A 15749-nucleotide genomic window follows, 5' to 3' on the forward strand; every position below is an offset into this window, starting at 1 on the left:
TATTTTCGTGTTCTTTACTTTCTTGCAAGCTTACCCCAAAACACCTACAAAGTACTTCTAGTTTCATACTTGTTCCAGGTAAAGTGAACGTCAAGCGTGCGTAGAGTTGTATCGGTGGTCGATAGAACTTGAGGGAATATTTATTCTACCTTTAGCTCCTCGTAAGGTTCGACACTCTTACTTATCAAAAGAGGCTACAATTGATCCCCTATACTTGTGGGTTATCAAGACCTTTTTCTGGCGCCGTTGCCGGGGAGCAATAGCGTTGGGTGAATATTCTCGTGTGTGCTTGTTTGCTTTATCACTAAGTAATTTTTATTTGCTGTTCTTAGTTGTTTTCTATCTTTAGTTATGGGTAGGAAACGCAAAAAACCAAAAAAATTAGTTGTACCTACTGAACCAATGGTTGAAGAACCACTCAAAATCTATCACACTGCTGAAGCTTATTACTTGGATCATCTTCGATCCCTATGTGCTCGTGCTGAAACCCCAACTAGCTTAGTTGAGGGAAAATCCTTAGATGAGCATTCTTGTTATGTGCGACACCGTATATCTGAAAAAGGAAAACTATTATGGGGTCAAATTCAACGTTTGCAATGTTATGCTTGGAATTTATGTGAAATATTTGATTTTACTTGTTGTTCTGAAAACCCTAAGAAACACCTTCCCTATCAATGTGAGTTTAGTGATAATGGAATCGTATCTGCGTATGCTAAGGGTGTTTATAATTACTATGATGTTCAACAAATTGAAGAATCTGTTGCTTTTAAGGGTGCTTTTGAAGTTGCTTCTTTGATTGAAAAGTATGATGCTACTCTTTACAAATCTAATTTTTTTGCCATACTTGAATATTGTTATGAGAATTATGCTTCTAATACCTATGTTAAACAATATATTGAGGAATACTCCAATGTCCAAGAAGAGACTAATATTTTGTAGGAGTCTATGGAAGAAGAAATTTATGAAACTGTGAGCTCATTGGATGAAAAAGATGATGAGGAGAGCGAAGAACAAAAGAAGGAAAAGCAGATTGATCACCCGTGCCCACCTTCTAATGAGAGTAACTCTTCAACTCATACATTGTTTAATTCCCCTTCGTGCTTACTGAAGGATGATTGCTATGATGACTGTTATGATCCCTTTGATTCTTTTGAAATATCCCTTTTTGATGATGCTTGCTATGCTTGTGGCCAAGATGCCAATATGAATTATGCTTATGGAGATGAACTTGCTATAGTTACTTATGTTAAACATGAAATTGTTGCTATTGCACCTACGCATGATAGTCCTATTATCTTTTTGAATTCTCCCAACTACACTATATCGGAGAAGTTTGCACTTATTAAGGATTATATTGATGGGTTGCCTTTTACCGTTGCACATGATGATTTTGATAGATATAATATGCGTGTGCTTGCTGCTCCTACTTGCAATTATTATGAGAGAGGAACTATATCTCCACCTCTCTATGTTTCCAATACGATAAAATTGCAAGAAACTATTTATACTATGCGTTGGCCTTTACTATGTGTGCATGAATTGTTCTTTTATGACATGTCGATGCATAGGAAGAGAGTTAGACTTCGTCATTACATGATATATGTTACCTTGTGCTCACCACTAAATTACAAATCATTGTTGATTCAAATTGGCTTTGATATACCTTGGGATCCGGGTGGATTCACTACTTGAGCACTACATGCCTAGCTTAATGGCTTTAAAGAAAGCGTTGCCAGGGAGACAACCCGGAAGTTTTAGAGAGTCATTTATTTCTGTTGAGTGCTTTCATATAGTTTAAAAACAACAATAATAAAGAGGGGAACCCAAAACTTTTTCTAAAAGAAAAGTGAAAGTGAGAGAGACGAGCATTGTGAAAGTGGGGGACATCCTTGAACTTTGTTCATGCCCATGGGAACTTTGTGAATCTTGATTACAGAAACTTTTCAATAAAAATAATTATCCCCTTGTACAATTCCATTGTATTATAAAAATAATGTGCCAAGGTTTGCCTTTAGGATGTTTACATTTGCTTGATGGTTTGTACGGTGCAGGACAGAAACTTTGTCTGTAGTGCGTGATTTTACATTTTTAGTTGGAACGTCAAATGGTTCCGATTCTTTTTGCACTGTATTCCTATACAAATTTTTTATTTTTCCTAATTTTGGTAGAATTTTTCAAGTATCAGAAGTATGATGAATGTTCAGATTATTACAGATTGTTCTATTTTAGACAGATTCTGTTTTTGATGCATAGTTTGCTTGTTTTGATGAAACTATCAATTTATATTAGTGGATTAAGCCACGAAAAAATTATATTACAATAGACACAATGCAAAAACAAAATATGAATTGGATTGCAACAGTACTTAGAGTAGTTGAAAGTGCTAGTGATCGACTAGAGGGGGGGTAAATAGGCGATTTTTATGAAAGTCTTCAAAACATGTAAGTTTCGAAGACAAACGATAGAAATAAACCTATTACCATGCAGCGGAAGGTAGAATACACTAGGCAAACCATAGTCAAGTATTCAATGAAGTGAAAGCACACTGACTAATAGCAGCTAGGCAGTAAGGATCAGGTAGGAAGATATTGTGAAGTCAATCAGAACAAGTAATCACTCAGTGAAACCAAATGGTGATGCAATCGTACAATGACTTCACAAGGACCAACAGTAAGTAAAGGGAAGGGAAGGATGAAACCAGTGACTCATTGAAGACAACGATTTGTTGGACCAGTTCCAGTTGTTGTGACAACTGTACGTCTGGTTAGGGAGGATGAGATTCAACTCAGAAAACCTCGTCTTCACCTTATTCCCCTTGAGCTAAGGACACCCAGTCCTCGCCCAATCACTCTAGTAAGTCTTGAAGGTAGACTTCCAAACCTTCACAGACTTTGTTCACCGGTGATCCACAATGACTCTTGGATGCTCAGAACGCGACGCCTAACCGGCTGGAGGATTCACAGTCCTCAAGTGTAATAAGTCTTCAGATCACACAGACAGGAAGACTTAAGTGATGCCTAACACTCTTTGGCTCTGGGTGGTTAGGGCTTTATCCTCGCAAGGAATTCTCTCTCAAAGGATTCGAGGTGGGTTGCTCTCAAACGACAAAAGTCGTGCTTTAACTCTGAGCAGCCAACCGTTTATGGTTGTAGGGAGTGGGCTATTTATAGCCACTAGGCAACCCGACCTGATTTGTTCGAAATGACCCTGGGTTACTAAGGAACTGACACGTGTTCCAACGGTCAGATTTCAAACACACACGGCAAATTTACTTGGGCCACAAGCAAAGCTGACTTATCCAACTCTGGACAAGATTTGCTCTCATAGTCTTCACTCGAAGACATAGGATTTTGGTTAAGCATCACTTCAGTCATTCTGACTGGTTCTCTTGGACCCCACTTAACAGTACGGTGGTTCCTATGACTCAACAAAGAAAAACACAGAGCAACGAAACTGCTAAGTCTTCGCGCTCCATAGTCTTCACGCGATGTCTTCTCTTGTCATAGTCTTCAATATGAATGTCTTCACATACCACCTTTGACTTCAATGTCTTCATACATTTTTAGGGGTCATCACTGGTAGGAAAATCGAATCAATGAGGGACTTCTACCTGTGTTATCTTGCAATTCTCACAAACACATTAGTCCCTCAACTAGGTTTGTCGTCAATACTCCAAAACCAACTCGGGGTGGCACTAGATGCACTTACAATCTCCCCCTTTTTGGTGATTGATGACAAACTAGTTGAAGTTTTCAACGGGGAACAAAATATGTGAAATTGTAAAGGATAGGTTATTGTCTTCATAAGTGGCAAAGGCTCCCCCTGAAGATGTGCATATAAGTAATTTGCTTTTGATATGCAAATGCACATGGAAGGTTGTACTTGTGGAGATCCTCTTCAACTTATGATGACAATTCATCATGCATGAAAAAGTATGTGAAGATAATGACATGCATAATGAAAAATGGACGTCTGCAAAATGATCTAAGTGCGGAATTTATCGTCGCACATGCGGAATTTATCATCGCATCGCAGAATAGCAAATAAGTAGCAGACGACCATCGAGTTTTAAGTGTTACAACTCAAAGAACCAAATGTATCAAAACGAGAGTTGTAAACACTAGGCAAAATATAAAGCAACCGCCCATATGGACCCGCTTGAAGACTATCAAACTCATATGATTCTCCCCCTTTTGTCAGTAAGGACCAAAAAGGTTTGAAGACATAGAGCGTCTACTCGTTCCCATGAGGAGTAGGTGAAGCATCAAGGTCGACGGTGTTGTTAGGCGGTGCAGACGAACTCGGGGCAGTGTCAATGCGTGCAGAAGTAGGAGGCGGTGAAGTAGCATCGTCGTTGTCATCGATCACTCTGGCATTCACAGTTGCTGTGGAGGAAGAGAACTCAGAGTCTTCAAGAGACGGAGTTCATCGCAGCACAGTCCTTCTTGGAGGTGTGGAGTCAAACTTGAAGCGTTCAGAGAAGCCAATCCTCTTGAAGATCATCCTCAGAGCACATAAGCGTCAGTCCTTTCCATGTACACCGACAGGTTTCATGGGCAACAAAGGCATTCTTGATGGCAAGATTGCGAATCCTATTTACGTCCACCAAGAGGCTTTGCATTTGGCGCTTCAGCCAGTCATGATGCCTATCCTGTTTCTGATGAAGGGCAACCAAAAGCTCTCGGTCGTTGAGAACACGAGATCGCTTCTTGGGCCGTTGGGCAATGGTGCTTTCAGTGGCTTCGGTGAGGGCACGATGAGGTGCACGTGTAGTACCAGCCAGAGGATAAACACGAGTGACTGCTTCAACTCCTTCAATGTTTTGAGAGAAGCTTTGATGCTCAGCATTCTGAAGACTAAGAGGCTTCTTGGCAGGCTCTGGATAGATGGCTTCAATGGACATATCAACGTCAGACAGAAAGATCCGATGATTGCGAGCAGAGGGCTGATATGAGACAGCTGAGTGTAGTGTGATCAGCTGCATTATCCATGGAGCGTAAAACTTCAGGCCAAAAAGATTAGATCCTGATGCAGCAAGTTGGCGGATGAAGAAGTCTTGTGCATTGAAGCATTTGCCATGAAGAATATAAAAGACTAAAGTCTTCATTGCACCTTCCAGCTTTGCATGTGGAGAATGTCCTTTGATGGGCCAGAGAGTTCGCCTTATAATGTGATAGATAGTGCGTGGCAGATACTCAAGGTCTTCAACAAGGAACTCCTTAGGATATGCAGCATCTGGAGGCAAAGGCTTCATCATGCTAAGCATCTGACTCATGTTTGGTTCAGACTTCTGAAAGATGCTCTCCATAGCTGCACTGTGAAGCTGACAACTAGGTTCATAAAGATCTCCAGGAGTGGGCAGACCAGTGAGCTCAATGATATCAAAGGCTTTGGCTTCGTGATGAACATTGCCGGTCATCCACTCAAGGACCCAAGTCTTCGGATCTCTGTTGTAGCCACGAATGTGAAGAGTGGCATAGAATTGGGGTAGCAATTCTTCGTTCCAGTGCTCTTTGTCGGTGATGAACGGCAACAATCCAGACTCTTTGAAGCAATCCAGAGCTTCTTCCAAGCAAGGCAGACCAGTTATGGCTTCATTGTCAAGACGCATATGAGGGAAAATGCGACCTTGATTGTACAGAATGCATGAGTAATAACTTCGCTACGGATAGCTCCAGAACCGATCAGAAGATATTCTTTCCCTTGAGTAGGGGTTCTTGGCGCTATTGAAGAAGGTGTTGTCTGCTTTGAAGCCGTTGACATTAAAAGATCCGGGTGCCGATGTAGGACCTGGAAACCTGGGCAACCTTGGCATTGGCTTCTGTACCTGAGGCCTGTGCTCAACGTGATAGTCAAACTAAGGACCAGCAGCAGGCGCAGGAACAGGAGCAATTGCATCATTGGCTTCATTGACTTCTGGCACATTGGTTGGTGCAGGCTCCACATTTGCTTCAGCCATGACTACGTGATTGGCTTCATTTGTGTTGGTGGTGGCAGCCTCAAGATTCTCAACCTCCACTTGATGAGCTAGAGGGTCGGGCACAGACACGTTCTCCTCGAGAACAGCTTCTTCAGTAATGGGGGGGAGTAGGGACACGTTCTTCTTCTTGTGTGTCATCGGCTGATGCAACCGGAATGTCTTCAACAACTTTAGCCTCAGACTCAGAGACATTCACAGTAGGAGTGGCATCTTGAAACACTTGACGTGCAACAGATTGGTGAGGCACTTCTCCTTCTGAAACGCTCGAAAGAGAGACTTGAGGCCTTGGTCCTTTGCGAAGCCTGCGTAACGCTGGCAACGCCTTTGAAGATGGAGTTGGCTGGGCCTCAAGGTCATCTTCTTCTTCTTGCCGGGGTGGTGTGACTTGTTGTTGTGGGTGATCAGCCCATGATGCATCCTAAGCAATTGGCGTCAGAGGACGACCAATGCTGATGAGTTCGCTGTGCATAAGCACAGGCGATGATACCAGTTGATGCTCGATCTGAGGAAGAACTACATCATCTTCAACATTGTCATGGTGACCAATGTCTTCAGCAGCAGTGGGATCAACTGCTGGAATGTCTTCAGCTTCATGAGCCTCTGTGGAAGCAGGCTCATGGACAATCAGTTGGCGCTCTTGATGTTCAGCTGCAGGGCGAACCATTGAGATAGGTTCAACAACTAAGGGCTCTGTGGGAGCAGCCTGATCCTTCTTGGTTTTGCGCTTCTTCTTGGAGTGAGCAGCATCAGAGGCTTCAGGATGTTTCCTCTTTCTGGCTTCAGCCTCAGCACTCCTCGTCTTCTTCAGTTCTGGAGCGGTTGACCTGACCTTTGGCTTCGAGCCAGTCATGCTGGCTGGGAAGACAATGGGATGTGCTTCCTGCCTTGGTGCTTCGGGTTCGGCCACAGCTGGCTTCTTCTTCTTCTTTGCAGCCATCCTGGGATCGATGCCAGGACAACCAAGAGCCTTGCACTTCTCAGCCTCATTGTAGGCTTGCACACACTTGTCAGCCAGACTCTTCATGCGCTCACGAGAACCTTGAGCTTCTTCATGCTTCTTGAGAAAGGCTTCTTTGAGCTCGTGCAACATGATCTTGAAGTTTTTGACCTCTTGCACGCTGAGCTCTGCCATGTGCTTCTTGAACTGAGCTTTCTCATAGTCAATTTTGTGCTTTAGCTCAACTACGCGCTGAGCTAGAGCTAGCTCAGAAGCAATGGCACCAGAGAAGGCGACGCTGAGGCCAATTGGAAGTTGCAGATCCTCAAAGCTGAGATTGGGGGTTTCAAACCACTCATCAATGAAGTTGTGGATAATTGCCACATCAAAGAGAGGCAAATCATTGAAGATTTCTGCTTCTTCTTTGCTCTTGATCAGTTGCTCAAGAGCGTCATCTACAAGATCTTCATCGCTGGACAGATCAATGGCATCATTGCGCAGAATAGCAGCAGCAGTCAGTTCTTGGCTGGTGTGTTGCAAGGGCATCTTTACTCTCGAGGGCTTGGAGATGCGTGACAAATCTTCAGACTGCACACTGTCTTCAGACTGCACACTGCCATTGAGATTTTTGGTGCTGAGGCAGGCTTTGAAGCTTTAGGCTTCTTCAGTTTCTTTGGCTTCGGCGGTGCAGGTGCTTCATCAGATTCAATGTCATCCGCAAGCTCATCCACGGCTGTCCCTTGCACCATGATATGAGTGATGAGACCTTCCAGGTTGTAGAAGGGCCCAACAAGATTGGGTTCAGCTTCGCGGGTGCCATCAGCACGGGGAGCAGAAGGACCAGGGTTGAAGTCTAGTCCCAATGACTTCTTGTTTTGCTTAGACGAATTCTTGGCAAACTGGAAGTTGCGTTTGAATAGATTGTCGTCACGACACCATAGCAATGACGATGGGTGTGCATTCGCAGGCTGTGGTCCACAGACCATGCAGGGATAGAAGCCTTGTTCAATGGCTTCATCTCTGGACCTGGGTTGAAGATTTCTATATAGGATGTCTCCCCATGGTCGCTTGATGGCATTTTTCTCAGCATATTCCTGGGTCACAAACCTGTACTTGAACCATTGTTCTGCCCAATATCTTCGAATCCATTGGATTCGGGTCTTGCGCTGATTGTAATCCTCTTCAGGATCTTTCTTGTAAAGCTCTTAGAGGTCATCAGGCAAATCTCTTGACGTTCCCCCACGACGCTGTCTGCCACCCTTCCTTACTGATTTCTCTATAGACATGAACTTCAAACTGAATGGCTTCAACACGTTCAAAGGCTTTCGCTTCCTGAACAAACAGGAACTGGCTTCGGGAGAATTTATATGATGCTGTAAGAATTCTGCAAATGAATGGAGACTATGAGAACCAAGGGATTCTCTCACGGACATGTACCTGTGACAGCATTAAGGTGCGAGGGAAGGGGAAGAGGTCATATGCATTCTCAGAAGATTTTGAAGATAAATCAGTTTAGAGGACATTGACCTCATAGTGCGAAGACATTCAGTCATAGATAGAGAGTTGGTTCCAGATTTGTACGAATCCACGAATAAGTACAAGTGAGGAATCTAACTACTTTGTGAAGCATAAGTGAACATACTAGGCATATTATGAGATGCAGTATGAAATAGATCCAACTTGTGTGAACAGAAACTACTTGTGGTAGAAAGTGATGAATCTATGGGATCAAAGGGGCCGTAAAAAGGAAGTTTTATTTACCACACGAAGAACTGCTAGACGAAGAGGGAGATGAGGCCGAGCAGTTCGATCGTCTGTGCCCTAACTTGGCGACGGAGGACACCTACGGCGACGGCGGAGAGGATGATGTCCGTGGCCGGCGTGAAGACGGCGTCGGAGAGGTCGCAGCAGCTAAGCGCTTCGTCGTCGGCGTCGTCGAGGGCTAGCGGTGGTGCTAGGGTTTGTGCGAGAGTGGAAGAAAGGATAATGACTGTGGTGAGGCATGTATTTATAGGGACAGGTACGGCACGGTGTTATTACACAGGTGCCCCTGGCGATTCACATCTGAAGGACATGTGGCCATCATGCAACATATCGGAGGTTGTTCCACGTTCCCACGCACACCTGGATTGTCGGGTGGTCGTTCCCACTTCTCCGGGTTTCAGGTGAAGGAATTGGCATTGAAAGCGGACTTAATGTTTATCTCTGTATCTTCTACTAACAAGGACGCAGAGAAGACATTTGACAGTTTCAAGAGAATGCATATGATTTGGAGAGATAGAGTTTGAGATAGAAAGCATAGAGAGGTTAGGGTCTGATCACATTCACTTAGTTCAAAAGTTTCAACAAGAAGACATAGCTATAAGTGAATGCTGTAGAGGACAGAACACTAGTATATATATATGTGAGAAAGACAATCAAACCAACATAGTGAAGATAATCATGAAGACAAGTTGAGAATGAAGACAAACAAAATGTAAAGACATAGAAAATGTAACACATGGGTGAAACACTTCAAACAGAAGAATTTGGTGGTGGCGTTACCCACCGTATAGGAAGTATTAGACCCAGACACGATGCACAATTATCGTGGCGCTCCGAAGTCAAATTCCACATTAATGTATTCACACTTAGAATGTATGTCTTCATTGATTGAAGATATACTTTACTTCGTGTGTTGCACATCTAAGTCATCAATATGCATAAGTGTTAGGATGTGTGCCTGATCACAGGACATTTGAGGATTCCAAGATATTTAGCTCACACCATAACTTGCAAAACCTCTTCTCATCCAAGGGCTTGGTGAAGATATCTGCCAATTGCTCTTGAATGTTGACGTGTATGATATCAATATCTTCCTTCACAACATGATCTCTGAGAAAGTGATGACGAATTTCAATGTGCTTTGTCTTCGAGTGCTGAACTGGGTTGTTGGCAATCTTGATGGCGCTTTCGTTGTCGCAATAGAGTGGCACTTGCTTCAGATGAATGCCATAATCTTTAAGTGTTTGCTTCATCCATAGAAGCTGAGCGCAACAAGATCCAGCAGCAATGTATTCAGATTCAGCAGTGGACAGAGACACACAGTTCTGCTTTTTTGAAGACCAACATACAAGTGATCGTCCTGGAAAATGACATGTGCCTGATGTAGACTTGCGATCCACCTTGTCACCAGCATAATCAGCATCCGAGAATCCAACCAGATCAAACTCTGAGCTCTTTGGATACCATAATCCTAATGTTGGGGTGTGAGCCAAATATCGAAGAATTCGCTTCACAACTAAGTGATGCGATTCCTTTGGTGCCGCTTGGAATCGAGCACACATGCAAACACTAAGCATAATATTTGGCCTAGATGCACATAGATAAAGTAAAGAACCAATCATGGAGCGGTATACCTTTTGATCGAACTCTTTACGATTGTCGTCGGCACCCAGATGATGTTTGGCTGGCATTGGCGTCGTGAAGCCTTTGCAGTCTTGCATACCAAATTTCTTCAGGAAATCTTTGAGATACTTCTCTTGAGATATGAAGATGTTGTTGCGTTGCTGACATATTTGAAGACCAAGGAAGAACTTCAACTCACCCATCATGGACATCTGATATTGCTCTTGCATCATATATCTAAACTCGTCAGTGTATTTCTGATTGGTGCAGCCGAAGATAATGTTATCCACATATATTTGGCACACAAACAGTTCACAATCGTATGTCTTTGTGAAGAGAGTGGGGTCGAGAGAACCAGGTTTGAAGCCTTTGCTCTTCAGGAAGTATTTGAGTGTGTCATACCAAGCCCGAGGGGATTGTTTGAGGCCGTACAGTGCCTTGTTGAGCTTGTACACCATGTCAGGATGTTTTGGATCTTCAAAGCCAGGCGGTTGTGCAACATACACTTCTTCTTCAATCTTGCCATTGAGAAAGGCGCTCTTCACATCCATTTGATACAGAAGAATGTTATGATGATTTGCATAGGCTAGCAGTATGCGTATGGCTTCAAGTCTAGCCACAGGAGAAAATGTTTCATCGAAGTCAATCCCTTCAACTTGAGTGTACCCTTGAGCAACGAGACGAGCTTTGTTTCTGACAACTTGACCATGCTCATCTTGCTTGTTGCGATATATCCATTTGGTGCCTATTATATTGTGCTTGTGAGGATCAGGACGCTTAACCAGTTCCCATACATTATTCAGCTCAAACTATTGAAGCTCTTCTTGCATAGCTTGAATCCATTCAGGTTCCAAGAAGGCTTCTTCAACTTTCTTGGGTTCAGATATTGAGAGAAATGCGAAGTGCCCACAGAAATTTGCTAGCTATGTTGCCCTTGAACGAGTGAGTGGACCTGGTTCATTGATGCTATCAATTATTCTCTCAATCTGTACTTCATTTGCAACACGAGGATGTACAGGACGAAGATTTTGCTCTTGCTGATCATTGTCATCGTTAGAGGGATTGTCTTCAGGCTGAGCATTGTCTTGAGGTTGATCAGGTGCGGAGATTATAAGTTCCTCTTCAGGCTGAGCTTCAGAAGGTATGATTTCTCCAGTTCCCATAAGTTTGATTGATTCACTGGATGGAACTTCATCTAGCACATTTGGCAGGTGTTCTCTTTGTGAGCCGTTAGTCTCATCGAACTGCACATCCACTATTTCAACCACTTTATAATGAAAGAGGTTGAAGACTCTATAGGAGTGCGAATCCTTTCCATATCCAAGCATAAAACCTTCATGTGCTTTTGGTGCAAATTTTGAAGTGTGATGTGGATCCTTGATCCAGCACCTGGCACCAAACACTCTGAAGTAACTGACATTTGGCTTCTTGCCAGTAAGGAGTTCATAGGATGTCTTGTTCAGAAGCTTGTGAAGATAAACACGGTTGATGATATGGCATGCAGTATCAATGGCTTCAGGATAGAACTTTCTTGGAGTCTTGTATTCATCAAGCATCGTCCGGGCCATCTCAATAAAAGTTCTGTTCTTGCGTTCCACGACGCCATTCTGCTGTGGTGTGTACGGAGCTGAGAATTCATGTGTAATGCCCAAAGTATCAAGGTAAGTGTCTAGCCCAGTGTTCTTGAATTCAGTGTCGTTATCACTTCTGATGTGCTTGATCTTGATGCCATAGTTGTTCATGGATCGATTGGCGAAGCGTCTGAAAACATCTTGCACTTCAGTCTTGTAGAGGATTATATGCACCCAAGTATATCTTGAATAATCATCAACAATGACAAAGCCATAGAGACAAGCAGTAGTAGTAAGAGTTGAGTAATGAGTGGGACCGAAAAGATCCATGTGGAGCAGTTCGAAGGGTTGAGTCGTTGTCATGATTGTCTTCGAGGGATGCTTCGCCCTCGTCATCTTTCCTGCTTCACAGGCACCGCATAAGTGATCCTTCTTGAACTTGACGCCCTCGATGCCTATGACATGCTTCTTCCTTGCAAGGGTGTGGAGGTTCCTCATGCCAGCATGCCCTAGCCTCCGATGCCAGAGCCAGCATTCAGACGCTTTTGCTAGAAGACATACGGCAAGTTGTGGTCCTGCTGAGAAATCTACCACGTACAAATCATCTTTCCGATACCCTTCAAACACTAGAGACTTGTCAGATTCCATTAGTACAAGGCAACGATATTTTCCAAACATCACAATCATGTTTAAATCACAAAGCATTGAAACAGATATTAAGTTGAAACCAAGGGATTCAACAAGCATGACTTTATCCATGTGTTGATCCTTTGAGATTGCAACTCTACCTAGACCCAATACCTTGCTTTTACCAGTGTCAGCAAATGTGATGTGACTTTGTAGGATCGAAAGTATGTCTAGAGGGGGGTGATTAGACTACTTGACCAAATAAAAACTTAACCTTTTCCCAATTTTAGTTCTTGGCAGATTTTAGCTATTTTAGGACAAGTCAAGCAATCATCACACAATTCAAGCAAGCATGCAAAGAGTATATTGGCAGCGGAAAGTAAAGCATGCAACTTGCAAGAATGTAAAGGGAAGGGTTTGGAGAATTCAAATGCAATTGGAGACACGGATGTTTTTCCCGTGGTTCGGATAGGTGGTGCTATCCTACATCCACGTTGATGGAGACTTCAACCCACAAAGGGTAATGGTTGCGAGAGTCCACGGAGGGCTCCACCCACAAAGGGTAACGGTTGCGCGAGTCCACACAGGGCTCCACCCACGAAGGGTCCACGAAGAAGCAACCACCCACAAAGGGTCCACGAAGAAGCAACCTTGTCTATCCCACCATGGCCATCGCCCACACAGGACTTGCCTCACTAGCGGTAGATCTTCACGAAGTAGGCGATCTCCTTGCCCTTACAAACTCCTTGGTTCAACTCCACAATCTTGTCGGAGGCTCCCAAGTGACACCTAGCCAATCTAGGAGACACCACTCTCCAAGAAGTAACAAATGGTGTGTAGGTAATGAACTCCTTGCTCTTGTGCTTCAAATGATAGTCTCCCCAACACTCAACTCTCTCTCATAGGATTTGGATTTTGTGGAAAGAAGATTTGAGTGGAAAGCAACTTGGAGAGGCTAGAGATCAAGATTCATATGGTAGGAATGGAATATCTTGGTCTCAACACATGAGTAGGTGGTTCTCTCTCAGAACATATGAGTTGGAATGGTGTATGTGTTCTGATGGCTCTCTCTTCGAATGAAGAGGAGGTGGAGGGGTATATATAGCCTCCACACAAAATCCAACCGTTACACACAGTTTTCCAATCTCGGTGGGACCGAATCAACAAACTCGGTCGGACCGAAAATGTAAACCTAGTGACCGTTAGAGATTTTCGGTGGGACTGACATGCAACTCGGTAGGACCGATATGGTTAGGGTTTGGGCATAACGTAATCTCGGTGAGACCGATTACACAAACTCGGTGAGACCGAATTTGGTAATTAGCTAACCAGAGAGTTGGTCAGGCAAACTCGGTGGGACCGATTTGCTCTTTCGGTGAGACCGAAAAGTTACAAAGGGGAAACACTGAATTTACATTGCAATCTCGGTGGGACCGATTCGCTCTTTCGGTGAGACCGAAAAGTTACGAAAGGGAAACAGAGAGTTTGCAATCCCATCTCGGTGAGACCGAGATCCCTATCGGTAGAACCGAATTGCTAGGGTTTGGCAGTGGCTTATGACAAGTGAAACTCGGTGGCGCCGGATAGGAAGAATCGGTAGGACCGAGTTTGGCTTAGGGTTTAGGTCATATGTGGATATGGGAAAGTAGTTGAGGGTTTTGGAGCATATCACTAAGCACATGAAGCAAGAGGCTCATTAAGCAACACCTCATCCCTCCTTGATAGTATTGGCTTTTCCTAAAGACTCAATGTGATCTTGGATCACTAAAATATAAAATGAAGAGTCTTGAGCTTTTGAGCTTGAGCCAATCCTTTGTCCTTAGCATTTTGAGGGTTCCACTTTCACATCCATGCCATGCCAATCATTGAGCTTTCCTGAAATAATCATCTTGGAATAGCATTAGCTCAATGAGCTATATGTTGTTATGAATTACCAAAACCACCTAGGGATAGTTGCACTTTCAATCTCCCCCTTTTTGGTAATTGATGACAACATATAGATCAAAGCTTCGACAAATGATAATAAGCATGAAATATATCGTCGCTTTGAGAAGTGTGTGATAAGTAAGAGCTCCCCCTAAGTTTGTGCATATTTAAAATTTGCTTTGGACTACAAATGCACAAGGAGTTAGAGTCATGGGTTACTCTTCCATGTCACATACATATTGGTGGAGCGCTTAAAATGATAAGAATGAAATACATGCACTCATCACCAAGAATAGTGAATGATCACATAAGATAGATAAGATAATAGCATTAAGCAAGCATTAAGTGTAGCTTATGATCAAACACATGATCATCAATGTCTCACAAGCAATGACATAGTATCTCAAGCACTCAAAAGCAAACAAGTTCGAAAAACCACCAAATAAAGCAAGAGAGAAAAAACAACACACTCTCTCTCTCTCGAAGCCTATGATCTATACATCTTCTCCCCCTTTGGCAACAAGTTACCAAAAAGTTCCTAGAAAATGCATAGTGCTAGATCGACGCTCAGGCTTGATCTTCTGGTGGTGGTGGAGTCCGGATCACTCCAAGGACGAAGGCTTCTGTAGATGCTGAAGTAGACGCTGGAGTTGGAGCTGAAGTAGATGCTGGAGCTGGTGGAACTGAAGCTGTAGCTGGTGCAGAAGTGGTGGCTCTTGTGTCAGCAACTGGCACGGCAGACGACCTCGGACCTCGTGGCACTCTGGCAAAGGCATGAGTGGTAGTCCTGCCTCTCCTCTCCTGCATGTCATCCTGGAGCTGCTCCACTGCAGTCTGAATCTCTGTCACCTTGACATCCAAGTCATAGAACTTTTGTTCCATGATTCTCTCTAGGCTTGCCTGGTTTGAGTTAGGGTGGCTAGTCCTTTCTCAATCCGCAGGGTGGATGCAATCAGGTAACCAAGCTGCTCTTGTTTAGTTTTCAAGAAATACTCAGATGCCTCCTCTTGAGTTGGCATCTTGGCAGCTTTCTCCTTCCTTGCCTTCTCCTTCTTTGCTTGTGCTTGGGCAGACGATGGCTCATTCTCAGTCATGACAACTTGATTGTCCTCAAAATCTGGACGGATGGGCAGGTGTTCCTTGTCCAATAAATATATGCCCGTGCCCATCTTAGAGTTGATGAGCTCCTGAATTTGAGGTGCATATCCACAGCTCCTCTTCTGATCTGCTGCAGTCCTCTTGATAGTCTCTACTATGAGGCTCATGACCTTGAACTTCTGTGGCACATCAAAGACGTGAAGCAAGTTGATTGCATGGCCTC

The sequence above is a fragment of the Triticum aestivum genome, chromosome 4A (assembly GCF_018294505.1).
Source record: "Triticum aestivum cultivar Chinese Spring chromosome 4A, IWGSC CS RefSeq v2.1, whole genome shotgun sequence".
In the NCBI taxonomy this organism is placed as follows: Eukaryota; Viridiplantae; Streptophyta; class Magnoliopsida; order Poales; family Poaceae; genus Triticum; species Triticum aestivum.